The 13,356-nt window shown below is 46.6% G+C and overlaps 1 protein-coding gene and 1 long non-coding RNA gene across 3 annotated transcripts in view; one reads left to right on the forward strand and one right to left on the reverse strand.

Moving 5' to 3' along the window:
• Positions 1–13,356, reverse strand: part of LOC137504035 (uncharacterized) — a 458,442-nt gene that overhangs the window by 69,310 nt on the left and 375,776 nt on the right. The gene's annotated exons all lie outside the window — the stretch shown is intronic.
• LOC137504028 (kinesin-like protein KIF28P) overlaps positions 1–13,356 on the forward strand; it is a 524,300-nt gene that overhangs the window by 66,919 nt on the left and 444,025 nt on the right. The window lies entirely within an intron of this gene.

The raw sequence follows: 13,356 nt of genomic DNA on the forward strand, positions 1-13,356 counted from the left end.
CCAGAGTTACAGGGGTGCAAAATTGGTAAAATCCCCCATAGGCTTTCATTGCCTCCCTATTTCACTTTCCAAAATCTCACATCTTTTCAAAGGGCAATTGCTCAGCAGTGGCAAATTTTCTAGCATTGTAGGGACCCTTAGGGGGAACATGATTGGTGAGTTTCGGGCCCCTAGGCCGAAGAGGTCATAGCCTAGGGTCACAAAAACCTGTTTATTTGGGCAATTTCAATGGTAGTGATGCTGACGTACATAAATCTCAGCCATGGCCGTTAGCAACGTCTGAATTTCACGAAATGTCTCATGCAGGTAGAAGACATATTGTTAGACTTGGATTCCAAAGATGGGGTCCCTACATCTCTGCAAACCAGAGTTACAGGGGTCCAAAATTGGTAAAATCCCCCATAGGCTTTTATTGCCTCCCTATTTCACTTTCCAAAATCTCACATCTTTTCAAAGGGCAATTGCTCAGCAGTGGCAAATTTTCTAGCATTGTAGGGACCCTTAGGGGGAACATGACTGGTGAGTTTCGGGCCCCTAGGCCGAAGAGGTCATAGCCTAGGGTCACAAAAACCTGTTTATTTGGGCTATTTCAATGGTAGTGATGCTGACGTACATAAATCTCAGCCATGGCCGTTAGCAACGTCTGAATTTCACGAAATGTCTCATGCAGGTAGAAGACATATTGTTAGACTTGGATTCCAAAGATGGGGTCCCTACATCTCTGCAAACCAGAGTTACAGGGGTGCAAAATTGGTAAAATCCCCCATAGGCTTTCATTGCCTCCCTATTTCACTTTCCAAAATCTCACATCTTTTCAAAGGGCAATTGCTCAGCAGTGGCAAATTTTCTAGCATTGTAGGGACCCTTAGGGGGAACATGACTGGTGAGTTTCGGGCCCCTAGGCCGAAGAGGTCATAGCCTAGGGTCACAAAAACCTGTTTATTTGGGCTATTTCAATGGTAGTGATGCTGACGTACATAAATCTCAGCCATGGCCGTTAGCAACGTCTGAATTTCACGAAATGTCTCATGCAGGTAGAAGACATATTGTTAGACTTGGATTCCAAAGATGGGGTCCCTACATCTCTGCAAACCAGAGTTACAGGGGTGCAAAATTGGTAAAATCCTGCATAGGCTTTCATTGCCTCCCTATTTCACTTTCCAAAATCTCACATCTTTTCAAAGGGCAATTGCTCAGCAGTGGCAAATTTTCTAGCATTGTAGGAACCCTTAGGGGGAACATGACTGGTGAGTTTCGGGCCCCTAGGCCGAAGAGGTCATAGCCTAGGGTCACAAAAACCTGTTTATTTGGGCAATTTCAATGGTAGTGATGCTGACGTACATAAATCTCAGCCATGGCCGTTAGCAACGTCTGAATTTCACGAAATGTCTCATGCAGGTAGAAGACATATTGTTAGACTTGGATTCCAAAGATGGGGTCCCTACATCTCTGCAAACCAGAGTTACAGGGGTCCAAAATTGGTAAAATCCCCCATAGGCTTTCATTGCCTCTCTATTTCACTTTCCAAAATCTCACATCTTTTCAAAGGGCAATTGCTCAGCAGTGGCAAATTTTCTAGCATTGTAGGAACCCTTAGGGGGAACATGACTGGTGAGTTTCGAGCCCCTAGGCCGAAGAGGTCATAGCCTAGGGTCACAAAAACCTGTTTATTTGGGCTATTTCAATGGTAGTGATGCTGACGTACATAAATCTCAGCTATGGCCGTTAGCAACGTCTGAATTTCACGAAATGTCTCATGCAGGTAGAAGACATATTGTTAGACTTGGATTCCAAAGATGGGGTCCCTACATCTCTGCAAACCAGAGTTACAGGGGTGCAAAATTGGTAAAATCCCCCATAGGCTTTCATTGCCTCCCTATTTCACTTTCCAAAATCTCACATCTTTTCAAAGGGCAATTGCTCAGCAGTGGCAAATTTTCTAGCATTGTAGGGACCCTTAGGGGGAACATGACTGGTGAGTTTCGGGCCCCTAGGCCGAAGAGGTCATAGCCTAGGGTCACAAAAACCTGTTTATTTGGGCAATTTCAATGGTAGTGATGCTGACGTACATAAATCTCAGCCATGGCCGTTAGCAACGTCTGAATTTCACGAAATGTCTCATGCAGGTAGAAGACATATTGTTAGACTTGGATTCCAAAGATGGGGTCCCTACATCTCTGCAAACCAGAGTTACAGGGGTCCAAAATTGGTAAAATCCCCCATAGGCTTTCATTGCCTCTCTATTTCACTTTCCAAAATCTCACATCTTTTCAAAGGGCAATTGCTCAGCAGTGGCAAATTTTCTGGCATTGTAGGGACCCTTAGGGGAAACATGACTGGTGAGTTTTGGGCCCCTAGGCCGAAGAGGTCATAGCCTAGGGTCACAAAAACCTGTTTATTTGGGCTATTTCAATGGTAGTGATGCTGACGTACATAAATCTCAGCCATGGCCGTTAGCAACGTCTGAATTTCACGAAATGTCTCATGCAGGTAGAAGACATATTGTTAGACTTGGATTCCAAAGATGGGGTCCCTACATCTCTGCAAACCAGAGTTACAGGGGTGCAAAATTGGTAAAATCCCCCATAGGCTTTCATTGCCTCCCTATTTCACTTTCCAAAATCTCACATCTTTTCAAAGGGCAATTGCTCAGCAGTGGCAAATTTTCTAGCATTGTAGGGACCCTTAGGGGGAACATGACTGGTGAGTTTCGGGCCCCTAGGCCGAAGAGGTCATAGCCTAGGGTCACAAAAACCTGTTTATTTGGGCAATTTCAATGGTAGTGATGCTGACGTACATAAATCTCAGCCATGGCCGTTAGCAACGTCTGAATTTCACGAAATGTCTCATGCAGGTAGAAGACATATTGTTAGACTTGGATTCCAAAGATGGGGTCCCTACATCTCTGCAAACCAGAGTTACAGGGGTGCAAAATTGGTAAAATCCCCCATAGGCTTTCATTGCCTCCCTATTTCACTTTCCAAAATCTCACATCTTTTCAAAGGGCAATTGCTCAGCAGTGGCAAATTTTCTAGCATTGTAGGAACCCTTAAGGTGGCCACTAATGGTCAAATTTCTAGCGAAAAATCGTTCGAGCGATTAGAAATTCTGATCGGTCGAAAAATCGTTCACTACACCATCAACTAACCAATCATTGCTTCCTATCTATCACGTCCACCAAGAAAATCCAAATTTTCATTTGACGAAAATTAATTCGGGCGACATTTTTCTCACTCGTTCATAATCGATTGCGTCCACCAATGGAGATTATTTACAACCAATCCGATCAGAATTTCTCATCGCTCGAACGATTTTTCACTAGAAATTGGACCGTTAGTGGCCAGCTTTAGGGGGAACATGACTGGTGAGTTTCGGGCCCCTAGGCCGAAGAGGTCATAGCCTAGGGTCACAAAAACCTGTTTATTTGGGCTATTTCAATGGTAGTGATGCTGACGTACATAAATCTCAGCCATGGCCGTTAGCAACGTCTGAATTTCACGAAATGTCTCATGCAGGTAGAAGACATATTGTTAGACTTGGATTCCAAAGATGGGGTCCCTACATCTCTGCAAACCAGAGTTACAGGGGTGCAAAATTGGTAAAATCCCCCATAGGCTTTCATTGCCTCCCTATTTCACTTTCCAAAATCTCACATCTTTTCAAAGGGCAATTGCTCAGCAGTGGCAAATTTTCTAGCATTGTAGGGACCCTTAGGGGGAACATGACTGGTGAGTTTCGGGCCCCTAGGCTGAAGAGGTCATAGCCTAGGGTCACAAAAACCTGTTTATTTGGGCAATTTCAATGGTAGTGATGCTGACGTACATAAATCTCAGCCATGGCCGTTAGCAACGTCTGAATTTCACGAAATGTCTCATGCAGGTAGAAGACATATTGTTAGACTTGGATTCCAAAGATGGGGTCCCTACATCTCTGCAAACCAGAGTTACAGGGGTGCAAAATTGGTAAAATCCCCCATAGGCTTTCATTGCCTCCCTATTTCACTTTCCAAAATCTCACATCTTTTCAAAGTGCAATGGCTCAGCAGTACCAAATTTTCTAGCATTGTAGGGATTCTTAGGGGGTTCATGACTGGTGAGTTTTGCCACTGCTGAGCCATTGCCCTTTGAAATGGTGTGAGATTTTGGAACGGTAAATAGTAGGCCCAATGAAAGCCTATGGGAGATTTTACCAATTTTGGAGCCCTGTAACTCTGGTTTGCAGAGATGTAGAGACCCCATCTTTGGAATCCAAGTCTAACAATATGTCTTCTACCTGCATGAGACATTTCATGAGATTCAGACGTTGCTAACGGCCATTGCTGCGATTTATGTACGTCAGACTCGCCACCATTGAAATTGCCCAAATAAACAGGTTTTTGTGACCCTAGGCTATGACCTCTTCGGCCTAGGGGCCCAAAACTCACCAGTCATGTTCCCCCTAAGGGTCCCTACAATGCTAGAAAATTTGCCACTGCTGAGCAATTGCCCTTTGAAAAGATGTGAGATTTTGGAAAGTGAAATAGGGAGGCAATGAAAGCCTATGGGGGATTTTACCAATTTTGCACCCCTGTAACTCTGGTTTGCAGAGATGTAGGGACCCCATCTTTGGAATCCAAGTCTAACAATATGTCTTCTACCTGCATGAGACATTTCATGAAATTCAGACGTTGCTAACGGCCATGGCTGAGATTTATGTACGTCAGCATGACTACCATTGAAATTGCCGAAATAAACAGGTTTTTGTGACCCTAGGCTATGACCTCTTCGGCCTAGGGGCCCGAAACTCACCAGTCATGTTCCCCCTAAGGGTCCCTACAATGCTAGAAAATTTGCCACTGCTGAGCAATTGCCCTTTGAAAAGATGTGAGATTTTGGAACTGTAAATAGGAGGCCCAAGGAAAGCCTATGGGGGATTTTACCAAATTTGGAGCCCTGTAACTCTGGTTTGCAGAGATGTAGGGAACCCATCTTTGGAGCCCAAGTCTAACAATATGTCTTCTACCTGAATGAGACATTTTGTGAGATTCAGACGTTGCTAACGGCCATTGCTGCGATTTATGTACGTCAGACTCGCCACCATTGAAATTGCCCAAATAAACAGGTTTTCGTGACCCTAGGCTATGACCTCTTCGGCCTAGGACTGCATTAAACGCGACCCATGCATTGTGCGCATTCTGGACAACACCAATTACTGGGTTTATACCCTTCTGGATCCACGGTACAAACACAATGTTCCAAAACTGCTTGAAGAAAGAGTCAGACAGGTCAAAATGGAAGAATACCAGCCGGCCCTTGTGGAGACTTTAGAGAGGAGATTGACATCCTCCCCCTCCTCTAGCCAGTTGTACGCCGACAGACTGACTTCCGCAAACCCAGGACGACCAGGAGGGCAGCAAACAACACAAGCCACAGCTAGTGCCCAAAAGGGAATGGTATCGGCAGTGTCCTTGGAGTGGGAAAATTTTCTAACACCCATGCAGCAGCACACAGAACAGCAAGCGTGCAGATCCACCTCCAACACCGATCGCCTGGAGAAGATGGTCAAGGACTACATGTCAGATGGCATAGCTGTGTTAAACAATCCATCTGCACCCTTTAACTATTGGGTATCGAAGCTAGACACCTGGCACGAACTGGCAATGTATGCAATAGAGGTGCTGGCTTGCCCGGCAGCCAGCGTTATGTCGGAACGCTGTTTCAGTGCTGCCGGAGGCATCGTCACAGATCGGCGTATCCGCCTCTCCACAGAAAATGCAGACCGTCTGACTCAAATTAAAATGAATCAATCCTGGATTGGAAATGACTACGCAACACTCCCGGACCCCAACCAAGTAACATGAACAATGAACATCTGTGATGGGTTAGCGTTTCCGGTCCCTGTTTATTGAACCTCTCATCTGTATTACATTTATGACTGCATGGCGACAAAATGCAAATTGCTATCCGCACGCTTCTTGTCCTCATGCAAGGCCTGGGTTGTTGTGTCTCAAAGCGTGGCCTTCTCCTCCTGCGCCACCCTCCTCCTGTTCCATCACGTGTACTGCTGCTGGGTTAGCGTTACCGGTCCCTTTTCCTGGAACCTCTTATCTGTATTACATTTATGACTGCATGCTGACAAAAAGCATGTTACCTGTGCAAAGAAAACAGACATTTCCCGCATTTAAAAGACAGTTTTCCCTTTGAAACTTTAAAATCGATTTTCTCAAAAACTATAAGCTCTTTTTGCTATTTTTTTTCCTCTTGTACCCACTCCCAAGGTGCACATACCCTGTAAATTTGGGGTATGTATCATGTAAGGAGGCTTTACAAAGCACGAAAGTTCGGGTCCCCATTGACTTCCATTATGTTCGGAGTTCGGCTCGAACACCCGAACATTGCGGCCATGTTCGGCCTGTTCGGCCCGAACATCTAGATGTTTGCCCAACACTACGTGGAACCAGCCGCCTTGCTGTCCATACATGCGGCGGCCTTTCTGCGTTCTTTCATATTACCAGACGCGCGCTTCCGCATGCAAACCGCCGCGCCAGACGCGGAATCAGTCGCCTTGTTGTCAGCACACGTGGCGGCTTTTCCGCGTTCTCTCACACATATTCTTTGATTTGCATATCCACATGAGTGATTTCCACTTGGTGTAATTCTATCATTAAAGTCATCATGATCTTGGAACATCCTTCAAAGTTGGTCTCCCATTTCTCTTTAAAGAGAGGAGCAATTTGCTTAGATTGAGGAAATGTTTGTATTCGCATACCCATACGGGCGAATTTAGCCTTTATATATTTATTAAGATAGGTAATGTCCCACCACTTTTTATATTTAATTTCATAAACTTTTTCTAGTTTGTAAAAATACTGAGAGATCTCAACCTCAAATTTGTGTGTGGATTGGATGTTTGTGCTCTCTGCCTGGATACGCTCCACCATATCATCCCAGCCCAAACAAGTAGCCATGGTCCCACCCACTTGGGAGCCCCCGGCAACCCCCACCAAACCAGTCAATGGAACAATGCAAAAACCCAATGAAGAAAGAGGAATCAAAACATAAATCAACATTTGACCAACCTATAATAAAGGGTGCTACCACCCTAAGAGACTAGAATTTCACACTGTGGGTCTTGAATACAATACAAGGTGGTTCATTTTAGTCTAAGGCTCATAAAATTACAGACTATTCACTTTTGGAAAAAGCAAGAACAAGGAATACCATGTACAAATATGTAAATATCAATACAATCCCACTATTTATTAATCACAATCATAAAATACATATACTTTGCTAAAAAGACCAAAAAACATCCAGGGTCATAGTTCTACACCCTAGGGAAACCAAAAAGGAGGGCCATATTAGCATTCAGGATAGGTAATTCAGTCTACTATAGATTATATGCTTTGTGATGGTCAGAGCAGATGTCTGCTTGGTTCTGGCCTGGATGTGAAGGAAAAGGTCCTGGATAATGACTTTTGTTGCAATTTAGCAACAACATTATCTGGTAGATTAGTTTGGGATCCAGGGCTGGCGTGTATTGGGAGAAGGGTGGGCCTTACACGCCACTCCTCCAAGTCCAGGCCTAAGTTTGGCAGAGAGGGTGTTAATGGATTCACCTGTGTGAAGATGGATAAGTACCTGCATCAGTCAGGATGCAGTGGGCTGTATGTGGAGCAAGCAGGCTCCAGAAAGGCTGTGTAGCCAAGAGGGCTGCCAGGCCTGTAGCAGCAGGGAAGCTGCTGATGTGGAAGTGCTGGAGGGGAGTTGGACTCCAGTACTGGAAAACCAGGAGAAGCCTGGGAAAAGGTGAGTGACACCTGGACTGTCATTAGGCCCGTGGCAGGGTGTCACTGAAAAGCCAGTGTGGCTGAAGAAGGCTGTATAATTTTGTGCTGTGCCGACAGTGTGATTACTGCATACTCAGAGTGGTCTATTTTGTTGCTGTTTATGGACATTGTTTGACAATAAAGCGGAATTGTTTTATTTTTTACCCTAAAAATACTCACTGGCTGGTGTGTTATGACCCTTGATGCTGCTGACCTACTCTACCATTGAGTTAAAAACCCCCAGAATATCACAGCTTGTGCTCGCAGCAATAATCACAGATGACCAATATTCCTGTAATGGTTAAGAGGAGGAATCCAAAGTTGGAGTTGTAGGAGAGATCACAGTTCCTGTGTTTTGGAGACCACAGTACAGGCAAGATATAAGCAAAGTTCCACAGTGCAATCAAAAGTCCCCAAAGTTTGAACATCTTTCAAATCTTTGAGCTTGTAATAGTAGCTGATTTGTGTAAAGCATCCACAGTTCATTAACAACGTTCAGTGGTTAGACATCCATCAAACATATTGTTTACGCGACTTATGATCAGCGAAAGGTTTCAAGTTGTCAATATACTGAAATATCTGAACAATAGTCCGCCAGGGAAAGGATACCCTTATGCAGTGTCCCAGTCTCTGTTGGATTCTGGATAAATCAATGAGTAACAAGTCCGCCAGGGATTACACCCTTATGCAGGTCACTGAACAGTTAGTCACATGATGGTAGTCAAACATAGTAGCATAAGCCATAGGGATTAACAGTATCTCTAGTCTCCAATAATTAGATACAGTGGGTTGCAAAAGTATTCGGCCCCCTTGAAGTTTTCCACATTTTGTCATATTACTGCCACAAACATGAATCAATTTTATTGGAATTCCACATGAAAGACCAATACAAAGTGGTGTACATGTGAGAAGTGGAACGAAAATCATACATGATTCCAAACATTTTTTACAAATAAATAACTGCAAAGTGGTGTGTGCATAATTATTCGGCCCCCTTTGATCTGAGTGCAGTCAGTTGCCTATAGACATTGCCTGATGAGTGCTAATGACTAAATAGAGTGCACCTGTGTGTAATCTAATGTCAGTACAAAAACAGCTGCTCTGTGAGGGCCTCAGAGGTTGTCTAAGAGACTATTGGGAGCAACAACACCGTGAAGTCCAAAGAACACACAAGATAGATCAGGGATCAAGTTATTGAGAAATTTAAAGCAGGCTTAGGCTATAAAAAGATTTCCAAAGCCTTGAACATCCCACGGAGCACTGTTCAAGCGACCATTCAGAAATGGAAGGAGTATGGCACAATTGTAAACCTACCAAGACAAGGCCGTCCACCTAAACTCACAGGCCAAACAAGGAGAGCGCTAATCAGAAATGCAGTCAAGAGGCCAGGGCCGGGCCGAGGCAGAGGCGAGAAAGGCTCCAGCCTCAGGGCTAAGTGTAGGAGGGGGGCGCACAACTCACTCAGATATCATTCCCCTATTGTGTTTGAAGAAAAGAAATATATGAAAAGGGTATTCATGGCAGTGACAGCAAGCCAGATAACAAGAGATTAAGGTGAGGGCCCTGGGGTGCCTCTTAGTCTAACAATTCATGTGTGATGACTGGGGTGGGAGGGATGGAGGTGTCTCATCCTTGGGTGGCGGAGGACCTTGTCCCATCTCTGCAAGAGGCCCATGGTGACTCTGGACGAGCTGCAGAGATCTACAGCTCAGGTGGGAGACTCTGTCCATAGGACCAAGGGCGTAGGGCCCGTGGTCGCAGTGGTCGCCTTGGCGACCGGGCCCGGCTCCTGAGGAGGCGGGGGAGGGGCCCGGGGGGCCCATCTCCGTTTGGAGGGCCATGCGCCCGTTCGCGCTGGTAGGAGGGAGCCGCAGCCGCGGGGAGGGCAGCCCGACCTCTTCCTCCCTTCCTCTCCCCGGGGCCCCCCCTCAGATGCAGAGTAAGCGGCTAACGGAAGCGCTATAGGCAGAACTCACCTCCCTGCGTTCCACTCGGCGCTGATCTCCTCTCTGGCTGGCTCTGCATAGATGTTGTTACACACGCAGCTTCCGGCTAAACAGGAAGCTGCGTGTGTAAGCATCTATGCAGAGCCAGCCAGAGAGGAGATCAGCGGCGATTGGAACCAGGGACGGAGGTGAGTTCTGCCTATAGCGCTTCCGTTAGCCGCTTACTCTGCATCTGAGGGGGGGCCCCGGGGAGAGGAAGGGAGGGAGAGGTCGGGCTGCCCTCCCCGCGGCTGCGGCCCCCCCTCCATTATGGGGACGGGCAGCTACCTAATCTATCCTGGGGGGCACCTACCTAATCTAACCTATACTGGGGGGCAGCTACCTAATCTATCCTGGGGGCAGCTACCTAATCTATCCTGGGGGGCACCTACCTAATCTATCCTGGGGGGCACCTACCTAATCTATCCTGGGGGGCACCTACCTAATCTAACCTATACTGGGGGGCACCTACCTAATCTATCCTGGGGGGCAGCTACCTAATCTATCCTGGGGGGCACCTACCTAATCTAACCTATACTGGGGGGCACCTACCTAATCTATCCTGGGGGGCAGCTACCTAATCTATCCTGGGGGGCACCTACCTAATCTAACCTATACTGGGGGGCAGCTACCTAATCTATCCTGGGGGCAGCTACCTAATCTATCCTGGGGGGCACCTACCTAATCTAACCTAATCCTGGGGGGCAGCTACCTAATCTAACCTATACTGGGGGGCACCTACCTAATCTATCCTGGGGGGCAGCTACCTAATCTATTCTGGGGGGCAGCTACCTAATCTAACCTATACTGGGAGGCACCTACCTAATCTATCCTGGGGGCAGCTACCTAATCTATCCTGGGGGGCAGCTACCTAATCTAACCTAATCCTGGGGGGCAGCTACCTAATCTAACCTATACTGGGGGCACCTACCTAATCTATCCTGGGGGCAGCTACCTAATCTATCCTGGGGGGCACCTACCTAATCTAACCTAATCCTGGGGGGCAGCTACCTAATCTAACCTATACTGGGGGGCACCTACCTAATCTATCCTGGGGGGCAGCTACCTAATCTATTCTGGGGGGCAGCTACCTAATCTAACCTATACTGGGAGGCACCTACCTAATCTATCCTGGGGGCAGCTACCTAATCTATCCTGGGGGGCAGCTACCTAATCTAACCTAATCCTGGGGGGCAGCTACCTAATCTATCCTGGGGGGCAGCTACCTAATCTAACCTAATCCTGGGGGGCAGCTATCTAATCTATCCTTGGGGGCAGCTACCTAATCTATCCTGGGGGGCAGCTACCTAATCTATCCTGGGGGGAAGCTACCTAATCTATCCTGGGGGGCAGCTACCTCATCTAACCTATACTGGGGGGCACCTACCTAATCTATCCTGGGGGCAGCTACCTAATCTATCCTGGGGGGCAGCTACCTAATCTAACCTATACTGGGGGCAGCTACCTAATCTAACCTATACTAGGGGGCACCGACCTAATCTAATTTATACTGGGGGCACCTACCTATCTAACCTATACTGGGGGCACTTACTTATCTAACCTGTATTGGGGGCACCTAGCTAGCCTATACAGGTGGCAACTAAACTGGCTACCTATATTGGAGGCACCTACCTAACTAACCTATACTGGGGGCACCTACCTATCTAACCTACGCTGGGGGCAACTATTCTGGCTACCTATATTAGAGGCACCCACCTAGCTAACCTGTACTGGGGGCACCTATCTATCTAACTTGTACCGGCGGCGCCTGCCTATCTCACCTATACCGGGGGCAACTATACTGGCTTACCTATGCCTGACTACCTATACTGGGGGTACCTATAGTTGGCTATAGGGATTTTGATATGTGTGTGCATCCGTCGGGTGTTGTCGGGGGAGGGGGGGCTGTTGTTGCCGGGGGGAGGCCCACATCAAGATTCCGCATCGGGGCCCAGAGGTTTGTAGCTACGCCACTGCATAGGACAACTATTAGTCATGCACTGTACAAAGTTGGTCTTATGGAAGAGTGGCAAGAAGAAAGCCATTGTTAACAGAAAGCATGAGAAGTCCCGTTTGCAGTTTGCCACAAGCCATGTGGGGGACACAGCAACCATGTGGAAGAAGGTGCTATGGTCAGATGAGACCAAAATGGAACTTTTTGGCCAAAATGCAAAACGCTATGTGTGGCGGAAAACTAACTAACACAACTAACACTAGCACATCACTCTGAACACACCATCCCCACTGTCAAATATGGTGGTGGCAGCATCATGCTCGGGGGGTGCATCTCTTCAGCAGGGACAGGGAAGTTGGTCAGAGTTGATGGGAAGATGGATGGAGCCAAATACAGGGCAAACTTGGAAGAAAACCTCTTGGAGACCGCAAAAGACTTGAGACTGGGGCGGAGGTTCACCTTCCAGCAGGACAACGACCCTAAACATATAGCCAGGGCAACAATGGAATGGTTTAAAACAAAACATATCTATGTGTTAGAATGCCCCAGTCAAAGTCCAGATCTTAATCCAATCGAGAATCTGTGGCAAGATCTGAAAACTGCTGTTCACAAGCGTTGTCCATCTAATCTGACTGAGCTGGAGCTGTTTTGCAAAGAAGAATGGGCAAGGATTTCAGTCTCTAGATGTGCAAAGCTGGTAGAGACATACCCTTAAAGACTGGCAGCTGTAATTGCAGCAAAAGGTGGTTCTACAAAGTATTGACTCAGGGGGCTGAATAATTATGCACACACCACTTTGCAGTTATTTATTTGTAAAAAATGTTTGGAATCATGCATGATTTTCGATCCACTTCTCAAATGTACACCACTTTGTATTGGTCTTTCATGTGGAATTCCAATAAAATGGATGCATGTTTGTGGCAGTAATGTGACAAAATGTGGAAAACTTCAAGGGGGCTGAATACTTTTGCAACCCACTGTATATTTTTACCGTCTGTGTGCGTGATGTAAAAGTTTTCCTCCAATAGCAGAATATATTTCTCCACTTATATGTTGGTATAATGTACACAGATAGTGCAGAAATACTCATCCATCCAGTTGAATGCTTCTCGGCCAACTGTATGCACACTGTGTATGTTCTTTCTCTTTAATTTTAAGTGAATGTGGCTTTTATAATCATATCTACTCTTTAAGAGAGTGTGTACAAGTAAAGTCTTTGGGGGCAGCCTCGGCTGAGAATCCAGCGAGTGTACAGCTGCCGCCCAACATCATTTCAAAATCCAACTTGATGGATCTATAATCAGGGCCGGATTTGTACTTTTTACCGCCCAAGGCCACTGTCACCAGCTGCCCCCCTTCGCCATAGGTAGCGAGATGACCCCTCCCCACCTTCCTTTTAGTATAGGTAGCCTGATAACCTCCACAGTATATGTAGCCAGATGACCTCCCCCTTCCCTCCAGTACTGTATAGGTAGCCAGATTACTCCCTTAATCCCTCCTTTTCCCACCCCTCATTCAGTATAGGTCGCACCGCAGCAGCCATCAGTGTCAGTCATTTCGCCGCTTGCCTCCAGTGCAGAAGCTTCCTCTTCCATTCCGTCTCCAATGCT

This window comes from Hyperolius riggenbachi, chromosome 4, assembly GCF_040937935.1.
Source record: "Hyperolius riggenbachi isolate aHypRig1 chromosome 4, aHypRig1.pri, whole genome shotgun sequence".
Lineage (NCBI taxonomy): Eukaryota > Metazoa > Chordata > Amphibia > Anura > Hyperoliidae > Hyperolius > Hyperolius riggenbachi.